This window comes from Hypanus sabinus, chromosome 27 (assembly GCF_030144855.1).
Source record: "Hypanus sabinus isolate sHypSab1 chromosome 27, sHypSab1.hap1, whole genome shotgun sequence".
Lineage (NCBI taxonomy): Eukaryota > Metazoa > Chordata > Chondrichthyes > Myliobatiformes > Dasyatidae > Hypanus > Hypanus sabinus.
The window spans coordinates 23,425,061-23,437,458 of record NC_082732.1 but is presented as its reverse complement, the minus strand read 5'-3'; positions in this window follow the sequence as shown (position 1 = coordinate 23,437,458).

The following is a 12,398-nucleotide window of genomic DNA, read 5'->3' as shown; positions in this document are numbered from 1 at the left end:
GGCATGGGCCAATCGAGGGTCACCTACCCCAGCTTAGACTAGCATTTAATTTGGTACTCCTTCACTGTCAAGTCAGCCTCAATATTTAATCTAGCCATTAGACAATCAGGAATGTTTAATTTCTTACTGGTTTTAACTAAAATTCTATAGATCGTTGCAGTGACAACAGAAATGTTGGATGAATGAAAATGAATCCAATTTGTTTCCTTTGTGAAGACACAGTTAATGACTTCAGCCAGTATGTAGAATTGCAGCTGAGGAACTGAAAGTATACAGTATTGGGGACAATCTGTTTGACAATAATTTGACTTTAATCATTTTCAAAACAATATCAAATAAAAGGTACTTAGCAACTGCATCCAAAAACAATTCCTATCTTGCCTAGCACAAATGAAAGCTTGAAATCAAGACTGCATTTGTACCATAACTTTTAATCTCATTATCCTATCCAGCTGAGGTTTCAAAATTCAAATTAATTTGCTTTACGAATATTTGAGAAAAGATCAGTTTCCAAGTGCAGGACACATTTTAATAAACACAAGATGCTGGAAATCCAGAGCAATGCATACAAAATGCAGGCGGCATCTCTGGAAGCGAATACATTTTTGACATTTCAAGCCAAAACCGTTCTTCAGGGCTGGAAACGAAGGGGGTAGACACCAGGTGTGGAAAGGAGAGGCAGAAATCTGATGGGAGATAAGAGTGGACCATGGGAGAAATGGAAAATGGAAGAGGAGGTGATAGGCAGGTGAGAAGAGATAAGAGGCCAAAGTGGTAATAGAGGAAGGGGGAGGGGAAATAAGATTTTAATGCTGTGGGGATCTAATTATTCTGCTGTTAATAGAAGAAAAATCAGATGACAATAAACACCAATAAAATCTTCATATCACTCAGCCCAGCCAGAACGATGTTCTCAACCAGTCCTCAGGTTATGGATGGTATACTTAAGAGGAAGCTATTTCCAGTGCTCAATAAAGGGTTGAATATTGAATCTTTCTCTGCTCTAATGCTAAAATAAACTGATCCATGATCTGTGTTTTGTCTTTCAGATATGCTAATAGCTCCAAGGTTAGAGTTGTTTGGAGTAGGAGATTAGCGCTGAATAGGAGAACCAGTGCTGTTTGATCATGGCAAATGATCTGGCTAACCTGTGAAATCAGACGGGCAAGGCAGACTCCAATACTTGCTATTTATAATTAAGAATGTAACTGTAGTAATTAGATTGAAACCAGTTAACCTGATGTTTTGGAGATACAAATTCAGATACAAGGATGACGAATAAGCTTAAATTCATTTAATCATATAAATTGGAATACAAAGTCAGTGCTAGAGATAGCGACCATGATTACTAGATTGTACTGAAACCATCTGCTGCATGATTAATCTCTGGGAAACAAAACATATCCTCTGTTTTTAGCCTGTCTTATATATACTGGAAATTTAGAAAACCTGCAGCACAATCCAGGCCCTTCGACCCACAATGCTGTGCAGAACATGTACTTACTTTAGAAATTACCTAGGGTTACCCATAGCCCTCTATTTTCCTAATCTCCATGTACCTATGCAGGAGTCTCTTAAAAGACCCTATTGTATGCCTCCACCACCATCGCTGACAGCCCATTCCATGCACTCACCACTCCTGGCATCTCTGTACCTAGTTCCAAGCATCTTAAATCTGTGCCCTCTTGTGCTAGCCATTTCAGCCCTGGGAAAAAGCCTATGACTACCTACACAATCAAAGCCTCTCATAATTGTATATACCTCTATCAAGTTACCTTTCATCCTCTGCCGCTCCAAGGGAAAAAGGCCAAGTTCATTCAACCTATTCTCATAAGGCATGCTCCCCAATCCAGGCAACGTCCTTGTAAACCTCCTCTGCACCCTTCCTATAGTTTCCACACCCTTCCTGCAGTGAGGTGACGAGAACTGAGCACAGTACTCCCAAGTAGGGTCTGACAAAGGTCCTATATAACTAACATTACCTCTCAGCTCTTAAACTCAATTCCACGGTTGATGAAGGCTAATACACTGTATGCCTTAACCATAGAGTCAACCTGCAGAGCAGCTTTGAGTGTCCTATGGACTGGGACCCCAAAATCCCTCTGATCCTCCACACTGCCAAGAGTCTTACCATTAATACTATATTCTGCCATCATATTTGACCCACCAAAATGAACCACTTCACACTTCACTGGGTTGAACTCCATTTGTCACTTCTCAGCCCAGTTTTGCATCCTATCAATGTCCCGTTGTAATCTGTGACATCCCTCCACTATCCACAACACCCCCAACCTTTGTGTCATCAGCAGACTTACTAACCCATCCCTCCACTTCCTCATCCAGGTCATTTATAAAAATCACGAAGAGTGGGGGTCCCAGAACAGATTCCTGAGGCACACCACTGGTCACTGACCTCCATGCAGAATATGACCTGTTTACAACTACTCTTTGTCTTCTGTAGGCAAGCCAATTCTGGATCCACAAATCAATGTCCTCATGGACCCCATGCCTCCTCACTTTCTCAATAAGCCTTGCATGGGGTACCTTATCAAATGCCTTGTGAAATCCATATACACTACATCTACTGCTCTATCTTCATCAACGTGTTTAGTCACATCCTCAAAAAATTCAATCAGGTTTGTAAGGCATTACCTGCCTTTGACAAAGCCATGCTGACTATTCCTAATCAAATTATGCCTCTCCAAATGTTCATAAATCCTGCCTCTCAAGATCTTTTCCATCAACTTACCAACCACTGAAGTAAGACTCACTAGTCTATAATTTCCTGGGCTATCTCTACTCCCTTTCTTGAATAAGGGAACAACTTCTGCATCCCTTCAATCCTCCGGAACCACTCCTGTCCCCATTGATGATGGAGACTCAGCAATCTCCTTCCTCGCCTCCCACAGTAGCCTGGGACACATCTCATCTGATCCTGGTGACTTATCCAATGATGCTGTCCAAAAGTTCCAGCACATCCTCTTTCTTAATATCTACATGCTCAAGCTTTTCAATCCGCTGTAAGTCATCCCTACAATCGCCAATATCCTTTTCAATAGTGAATATTTTGAAGCAAAGTATTCATTAAGTACCTCTGCTATCTCCTCTGGTTCCATACACACTTTCCCACTGTCAGACTTGATTGGTCCTATTCTCTCATGTCATCCCCTTGCTCTTCGCATACTTGTATGTGAATGCCTAGGGGTTTTCTTTAATCCTGTTTGCCAAGGGCTTCTCATGGCCCCTTCTGGCTCTCCTAATTTCATTCTTAAACTCCTTCCTGTTAGCCTTATAATCTTCCAGATCTCTATCATTACCTAGTTTTTTTCAACTTTTTGTAAGCTTTTCTTCTTGACCAGATTTTCAACAGCCTTTGTACACCATGGTTCCTGTATCCTACTCATTGGAGCGTACCTGTGCAGAACACCACACAAATATCCCCTGAGCATTTGTCCACATTTCTCCTGTACATTTCCCTGAGAACATCTGTTCCCAATTTATGCTTCCAAGTTCCTGCCTGATATCTTCATATTTCCCCTTACTTCAATTAAACACCTTCCTAACTTGTCTGTTCCTAACCCTCTCCAGTGCTATGGTAAAGAAGATAGAATTGTGATCACGATCTCCAAAATGCTGTCCCACTGAGAGACCTGACACCTGACCAGGTTCATTTCCAAATACCAGATCAAGTGCAGCCTCTCCTCTTGCAGGCTTATCTACATAGTGTGTCAGGAAACCTTCCTGAACACACCTAACAAACTCCACCCCATCTAAACCCCTTGCTAGGGAGATGCCAATCAATATTGGGGAAATTAAAATCTCCCACCACCACAACCCTGTTGTTATTACAACTTTTGAGAATCTGTCTCCCTATCTGCTCCTCGATGTCTCTGTTACTATTGGGTGGTCTATAAAAAACACCCAGTAGAGTTATTGACCCCTTCCTGTTTCTAACTTCCACCCACAGAGACTCAGACAATCCTTTCACGACTTCCTCCTTTTCTGCAGCCGTGACACTATCTCTGATCAGCTGTGCCATGCCCTCACCTCTTTTGCCCTCCTCCCTGTCCTTTCTGAAACATCTAAAGCCCGGCCCTCCAAGTAACCATTCCTGCCCCTGAGCCATCCAAATCTCTGTAATGGCCACAAGATCATAGCTCCAAGTACTGATCCATGCTCTAAGCTCATCTGGTTTGTCCATGATGCTGCTTGCATTAAAATAGAGACATCTCAAACCATCGGTCTGAATGTATCCCTTCTCTATCATCTGCCTATCCTCCCTCTCACACTGTCTGCAAGCATTCTGTGTTTGTGAGCCAACTGCCGCTTTGTCCATCTCTTCAGTTTGGTTCCCACCCCCCAGCAACTCAGTGATAGCTTCATTAGGTGCCTCTTGTATCTCATCAAGTAGCCACTGTGTGTGTTCATGGTCTTCTGCTGCTGTAGCCCATCCATTACAAAGTTCGATGTGTGTTCAGAGATGCTTTTCTGCACACCACTACTGTAACACATGGTTATTTGAATTACTGTCAGCTTGAACCAGTCTGGCCGTTCTCCCCTCATTAACAAGGTGTTTTCACCCACAGAACTGCTGCTCACACCATTCTCTGAGACTGTTGTGTGTGAAAATCCCAGGAGATCAGCAGGTTTTGAGATACTCAAACCATTCTGTCTAGCACCAACAATCATTCTCATGGTCCAAGTCATTTAAATCACATCCCTTCCCCTTTCTCATGCTTTGTCTGAATAGCAACTGAAATTCTTGACCATATCTGCATGCTTTTATGCATTGAGTTGCTGCCACACAATGAAATAGAAGTCATTTTGTTGTACCAAACTAGTCTAACAAAATAAAATGGAGAAAATTAGGTACTGACCAGGTATCAAGCGCAGACATTGATGATAACATGCTGGTCATCCATTGTTAAGAGAGTGTGATCCTTTATACTGACAATGGATCCAATGCACTCTTAGGCTGTCATGCATAATACAAGCAGTGCTGAATGTCTCCCACTGCATGCAACTTGTGCCTTCCTGCTGACAAATCAGTGCTCATGTTGAATTCTGATACAGCAAAAAGAATACAGAATGGATGAGTGAGTTGATTTCCAAGAATGGTGCAGTAGCAACACCACATTCTGAGAATTGAAGGACAAAGTTTCCAAAATGCACCTGTAGAAGCTGTGAAGGAAGTAGGGACACACTCTACTTATTGTTGCCAATCCACCAGCCACATATAGCTGTCCATTTAGCATTGATCATCTTACAGCAACTAAATCCAGTCTTCATTCTGAGGCACACTTCTTTGTAAAGTAGCCCTGCCACCATGCAGAATGGAGGAGATTCAGAACAAATTTTGTAGCCTACAAATAGTTTCCATCAGCAACAGCAGAATTGTCTCTTACTAGAACTGAACAATATGGCCTACTGTATTCTTCACTCAATGGTGCAGTCAATCCTGTTCAAGGAGAAGCATAGAAGGTCTATTAGGGGCTGCTGTATACCATGAAAATTTAAATATTTATGAGTCTGGAGAAGCTAGGATAGAGGATAAAGCAAAGGAATTGTCTGACAATGGTGCAAACCAAAACTCTAGTATCGCCTCATTTAGTCAGGTACAATGCAATCAAACAACAGAAATAACATCTAACTTCATCTTTGCCTTGCATGTGAGTGAAAAAGATAGTATGTTGTTAATGAGTTGTTGACCCATCTCATGATCCTCCTGAGGTCCTACCATCATTCAGACAATTTGATTAGTCCACATAAAGTAACAAGTTGCAATATTTGCCACAGAGGAAAGGATCCCCAGATCTACGATCACACTTGTAACCACATTATTTTAGTATCCACCCAAGGATGAAAACTCTTTATCAACATAAAGCAGGTGAAATGTGATCCAGTTGCCCATATTCCCAACAACCTCCACTGTCATTTACTAACCTTTGCTTTGATGGATGTTACCAAAGCTACCCACTCTCAGGTCTCATTACAGTGTAAGCGTGGAGAAAAGATCTAAATATTGGATGAGTGATTTAGACATCAAAGCAGCAGCATCAAGGTGCCCTGGCTAATTTACAGTGAATGAGAATCAATGGGAAAGGTTCTCTGATTGGAATTGTACCCATAACAAGGAGGTTTGCTGTGGGTATTTATGCTAAACAGAGAGAAAGCCCGTGGGAAATGCATCAATAAGACATGTAAAATCTGCTTCTACTGCTGTCAATGGGTCTGGATGTTGAGGAGCGACTCCAAGAGAAAAAGAGCCAATAAACTTTGCTCCTTACCTCAAAATCTATCACAATCATCTTCAGCCCAGAGTCTATAGAGCAGGATGAGCCATGCTCACACAGAAGAAACTTTATAATCGGTAACCTTAAGGAAGAGGGCAAAAGGATGTATGATAGATCTATAAATCCGATGCTGGCCTGTACTGTGAAAGGGCCCCAGACAGTACAACCTCCCTCACAGACAGGTTTCAAACATTGGCAAGCAGTCTTTGACCCTGAAGCAACTAATTATGTCTCATTCCTTTGAATCCTATTTGGCTCTATGGGCCTAAATCAGCCCAGAACTGCTGGGAGTATACAGTGATAGCTGGCAGAATATTAGGATCCTTGGGGAAAGGCATTCTGTTCATATACAAGCAGATGTGGGGGGTGGGGGGGAGAAGGAAGACAGCAGAAATTGATGACTCAGTTGGACCATGCAATATTAGCTGTTCTTCATGCAAACCACAGGCAAATCTCCTTGACCTTGAGTCAATGGGGTATTAGTCAACATAAAATATAATCATGGGCCTCAGGGAGAAGGAGATGATGTGTCTTATCAAATAGTTCCCTGAACAGACTGCCAAAGCTATTTGCAAATTGGCTCAACACCAGAAATCTCAAATAAATGCCAAGATTCTGCTTCGCTGGTGAGATGGGGTTTCTCATCAGTTCTCACAGTTCTGAAGTCCTCGTCGCACAGCACGAGGCAGCTGTGGTGTGGATGAGATAGTCACCTATCGCCTTGTGAACTCTCTGTAAAATAATGCAGAGCCCCCTCCCCAATCCCCAGCAACCTGGCCTCACCTGTCACATTCTCGGTTGTCCTTGTTCCCCTTTCCCCTCCTTTTTATTCTGGCATCTTCCCCCTTCCTTTCTGGTCCTGATGAAGGGTCTCAGCCTGAAACATCAAATGTTCATTCATTTCCACAAATGCTGAGTTCCTCCAGCATTTTATGTGTGTTGTTCTGTATTTCCAGCATCTCAGAATCCCTTTAGGTTTATGACAAGTGGATGTCAAGTTGACATAATGCAGATATTGTTAATGGATACCCTGATATACTTGGTACAGTGAATGAGGACATTACAATGTTCTGCACTGCTTAATTTTATATTTAGTGCAAAAGTAGAAGTTGTTAAGAATATTTGTAAAGACACTCCTAAGTCTAAACATCAAGTTTACAGTAGGATGTCTGTTCATGGTTGCACAAGCTTCTGTTCTACCACAACTTCTCAAATGCAGCAAGATATAGTTTAGGGCCAATAAATGTAACATTTGTCTCATTAATGACCTTGTCTCAAGGATGAAGAAAATGGAACGAGAGGTAGTCACATAAGAGCAATTGTTATACTTATGGTGGAACTTGAGTGATATGGATTGTTAAAAGCAGAGATTTAGAGAGAAACCATAATATATTCATATCTGCACTGACACAGTTACATAAGACCATAAGACAGAGGAGCTGGATTAGGCCATACCTCCTATTGAGTCTGCTCCGCTGTTCAATCCTGACTGCTTTATTCTTTTCCTCTCAAACTTATTGTCCTGCCCTCTCCCCATAAACTTCGATACCCTTACTAATAAAGAATCTACCAACTTTCTCTTTAAATGTACCCAATGAATTGGTCTCGGCAGCTGCATATGACAATGAATTTCATAGATTCACTACTCTCTGGCTAAAGAAATTCCTTCCCAAATCTGTTCTAAAGGGATATCCTTTTATTCTGAGGCTCTTCCCTATGGTTCCAGACTCTCCCACTACTGGAAACATCTCTCCATGTCCATTCCATCCAGGCCTTTCAATTTTCAGCAGATTTCAATGAGGTCCTCCTCATCCTTCTAAACTCCAGCAAGCACAGGCCCATCAAACACTCTTCTGATGTTAACTCTTGTATAACTGGGATCCTTCCTGTTTACCTCCTCTCTAACACCAGCACATCCTTTCTTAGATATTCTTCCTTAGATTCTTGATTGGTCATGGCATGAAGGGATATGGGGAGAAGGCTGGAGATTGGAACTGAGAGGAAAATTGGATCAGCCATGATGAAATGGCAGAGCAGACTCAAATGGGCCACATAGCCTAATTCTGCTCCTATATCTTATGGTATTATAAGAACCCCAAAGCTGCTCACAACACTCCAAATATGGTCTCACCAACACCTTATAAAGTCTTAGCATTATATCTTTTTATGCAATCTAAAGGGACTTAGTATTCTAGTTCTCTTGAAATGAATGTTAATGCTGCTTTCCTTACTACCAACTCGACCTGCAAGTTATCTTTTACAGAATCCTGAACAAGGACTCTCAAGTCCCTTTTCACCTCCGATTTCTGAATTCTGCCCTGGTTAAGGAAAAGAAGAAGGAGGTGTAATAAAGCATGTATAGACAGGAAGGAACAGATAAGGTACTTGAGGGGAATAAGAAATGCAAGGGAACACTTAAGGAAATCAGGAGGGCTAGAAGAAGGCATGAGGTTGTTCTAGCAGACAAGTGAAGAAGAATCTTAAGTGATTCTACAGATATATTAAGAGCAAAATGGTAGCGAGGGGCAACATTCGTTCTCTTGAAGATTGGAGAGGTCATCTACGCATGGAGCTGAAAGAAATGAGGAAGATGTTAAATGGAATTTTTGCATCAGTATTTACTCAAGAGATGGACAGAGTCTATAGAATTGATATAAAACAACCCTGAGGTCACGGACTGGAAATACAGTGCCTATTAAAAGTATTCACTCTGCCCCCTCCCACAGAAGTTTTCATGTTTTATTATTGTAGAACATTGAATCACAGTGGATTTCATTTGGCTTTTTTGACACTGATCAACAGAAAAAGGGTCTTTTGTGTCAAAGTTGAAAAGAGATCTCTACAAAGGGATCTAAATTAATTACAAATATAAAACATAAAATAATTGCGTAAGTATTCACTCCCTTCAAGTCAGTATTTAGTGGCTGCACCTTTGGCTGCAATTACAGCCTTGAATCTGTGTGGATAGGTGTCTATCAGCTATCAGTGCACATCTGGACACTGCAAATATCCCCCATAGTGTTAGTCACCTACCAACAGGAAAGATTTCCATAAGATTTAGAATCAGGTTTAATATCACCGGGATATGTCGTGAAATTTGTTAACTATGCGGCAGCAATACAAGATAAATAAACTTAAGATAAATAGTGCAAATAACAGAAATAAAAAAAAGTAGTGAGAGAGCGTTCATGGGTTTAATGACAATTTAGAAACTGGATGACAGAGGGGAAGAAGCTGTTCCTGAATCACTGTGTACCTCCTTCCTGATGGTAACAATGAGAAGAGGGCATGCCTTCAATTGTGGGGGTCCTTGATGATGGACTCCGCTATGATGTCTCCCCTCTCGCTGTGAAATGGGGACACCTCTTTTTCCCTTTTTAGGGAGGGAGAGAGTCTATGGTATGTTGAATACCAGGTGAACGAGTAGTCTTTGGGGCACTGCAAGTCTGTGTCTTTATTGATGCTTTGCTGCACGATTGAGTGATCAGTGGGGCGGGGGCTCATTGTTTTGCTGCTGCTTGTGCATGGGAAGGGGGAGCTGGGGGAGCTTTGGGGTTCCAACATTTAACTGTCATTCATTTTTTGGGCACTCCTCTGTTTTTGTGGATGTTTGTGAAGAAAAAGAATTTCAGAATGTATATTGTATGCCTTTCTCTAACATTAAATGTACTTATTGAAGCCTATTGATGGAATATGATTAAAAGAGTGCAGAGAAGATTTACAAATATGTTGCCAGGACTTGATGACCTATGTTACTGGGAAAGGTTGAATAGGTTAGGACTTTATTCCCTGGAGGATAGGAGAATGAGGGGAGATTTGATAGAGAGATACAAAATTATAAGGGGGATAGATCAAGTAAATGAAAGCAGGCTTTTTCCACTGAGGTTGGGTGAGATTAGAACTAGAGGTCATAGGTTAAGGGTGAAAGGTGAAATGTTTAAGGGAAACACGATAAGGAAGTTCTTCATTTAGAGGGTGGTGAGAGTCTGGAATGAATTGGCAGAAGAAGTGGTGAATTCTGATTTGATTTCAAAATTTAAGAAATAATTAGTGTGGGTACATGGATGGGAGGGTATGGAGGGCTATGGCTGGATGCAAATCGATGGGACTAGGCAGATTAACAGTTTGGCATGGACTAGATGGGCCAAAGGGCTGTTTCTGTTGTGCAGTGTTCTACGACCCTATTTAGAAAATAGTCTATGCCTTTACTCCTTATACCAAAGAACATGATTATATATTCCCTACACAGTAGTCCATCTGGAACTTCTTTGCCCATTCTCCCAACCTGTCCAAGTCTTTCTGCAGACTCCCTGCTCCCTCATTGCTACCTGCCCCTCCAGCTGTCTTTGTATCATCTGCAAACTTGTCCACAAAGCCATCAATTCTGTCATCCAGATCATTAATGTATAACATGAAAAGTAGTGGACCCAATGCTGACTGTCCCAGCCATCTAAGAAACTGTTTACTTTCTCTCTCCATGTTCTGTTGATAGTGTCTACATGTCTGGTTAACTTATCTCCCAGCCTCAGACAGTCTAGTTTATCACCATCCTGATCTGGGTTGTTGGCAGATTGGTTGTTGAAAAACTGATCTTGGTCCTTTGGGTATCATGTTACAAGAATTAGGATCCTAATCTTTCTTTGTTGAGTCCTGCCTTTAGAGACTTAATTCCCATGCTTTCCCCTCTTTCTAAATATTATCAGCATTGCATAATTAATGCTAAGTATCAACCCAAAATACTTTTGGTTTAGTTGTAGTGGTTGTGTAACTCAATAGTATTTCACTTTACAGAACTCTTCCCTCTGAACCAGAAAGTTTAATACAATATTTTGGCGGATCATTCAATGAAATAGTGAATCATTTATTGGAAAGAGGATATGCATCCAACAATCATTAGTTGGTGAAAAGCTGCACATCCTTGGAGGCAACATAACTAATCCCACTCCTCTGAAAGAATCTAACTCAAGCTTGCGTAGGTATACCAATGTATGCAGACATCATATGATTAGAATGTTAACTGTTTTAAGAAAAATGTAAGAGATTTCCTTTTGGGGTTAATTGAATGCAAAGATGAAAGACAAAATTTATGTTCACTGATCTCATAGAAAGTGACAGATACTTGGAAATCTGTTACATAGCAAGTGAAGAATATCTGGTGGTAAGCCGTAATTAACATCTAGTTGGGGGTTACATTACACGGAGTGACAAGTTAAACATTCATCACAAGCAATATATGTGTGGATTGAGTTACATAGAGAGTGAGGCACTTCAGGTGTAAGTAACACAGAGACAAATGAATCTTGTGAGAAATTTAAATGGAGTGACAAACAGCTACCAGACTTTTGTTTTACAAAATGGATGAGAATGACTGTTGAAAAGGCTGGGAATGAGGTGTTTCCATGAAAATATACATGTATTTGAACATAGAACATATGTAGATTAGGATCACAGTATTGTGATGAGCCAATTAAATTAGTGATCAAATGGCTATCTAAACTAATCCCTTCTGCCTACACAATGTCCATTTCCTTCCATCTCCCTCACCTTCATGTGTCTATGTAAACATCTCTTAAACCCCAATATATCTGCCTCTACCACTACCCCAGGCACCCACCACCCAGAACTTGCTCCCGGGGACCCCGGGGAGGGAAAAAAAGATAGTGTCTGTCTTATCTATGCCTCAACAATCTTATAAACCTCTATCAAATCTCCCCTGAAGTGCAAAATAAAGACAGAAAATGCTGGAAAATCTCAGCGGGTCAGGCAGTATCTGTGGAGAGAGAAGCAGAGTTTGTGTTTCAGATCTGATGTCCTCTATCAGAACCCATCAGAGTAGGAAAATGTTGATGCTGGCAGAGAGAAGATGGTGAAGGTTTGTTATATGAACTGATCTTCCTGCAGGAGGTTTAAATAGAAAGAGATGAAGGTGAATAGCAGGGAAAATATAAAGAGTTAACTCATTATTTTTTTCTCCACAGCCTGACCATTTGGGTAGTGTTAGTAATCTCTTTTAATTTAGATTTCCTCTGTATATCACAGTTGCAGCATTATTTTTTCTTTACTCCTTTTTCATTCATCTCCCTCCTCTATTTGCATCCAGATTAC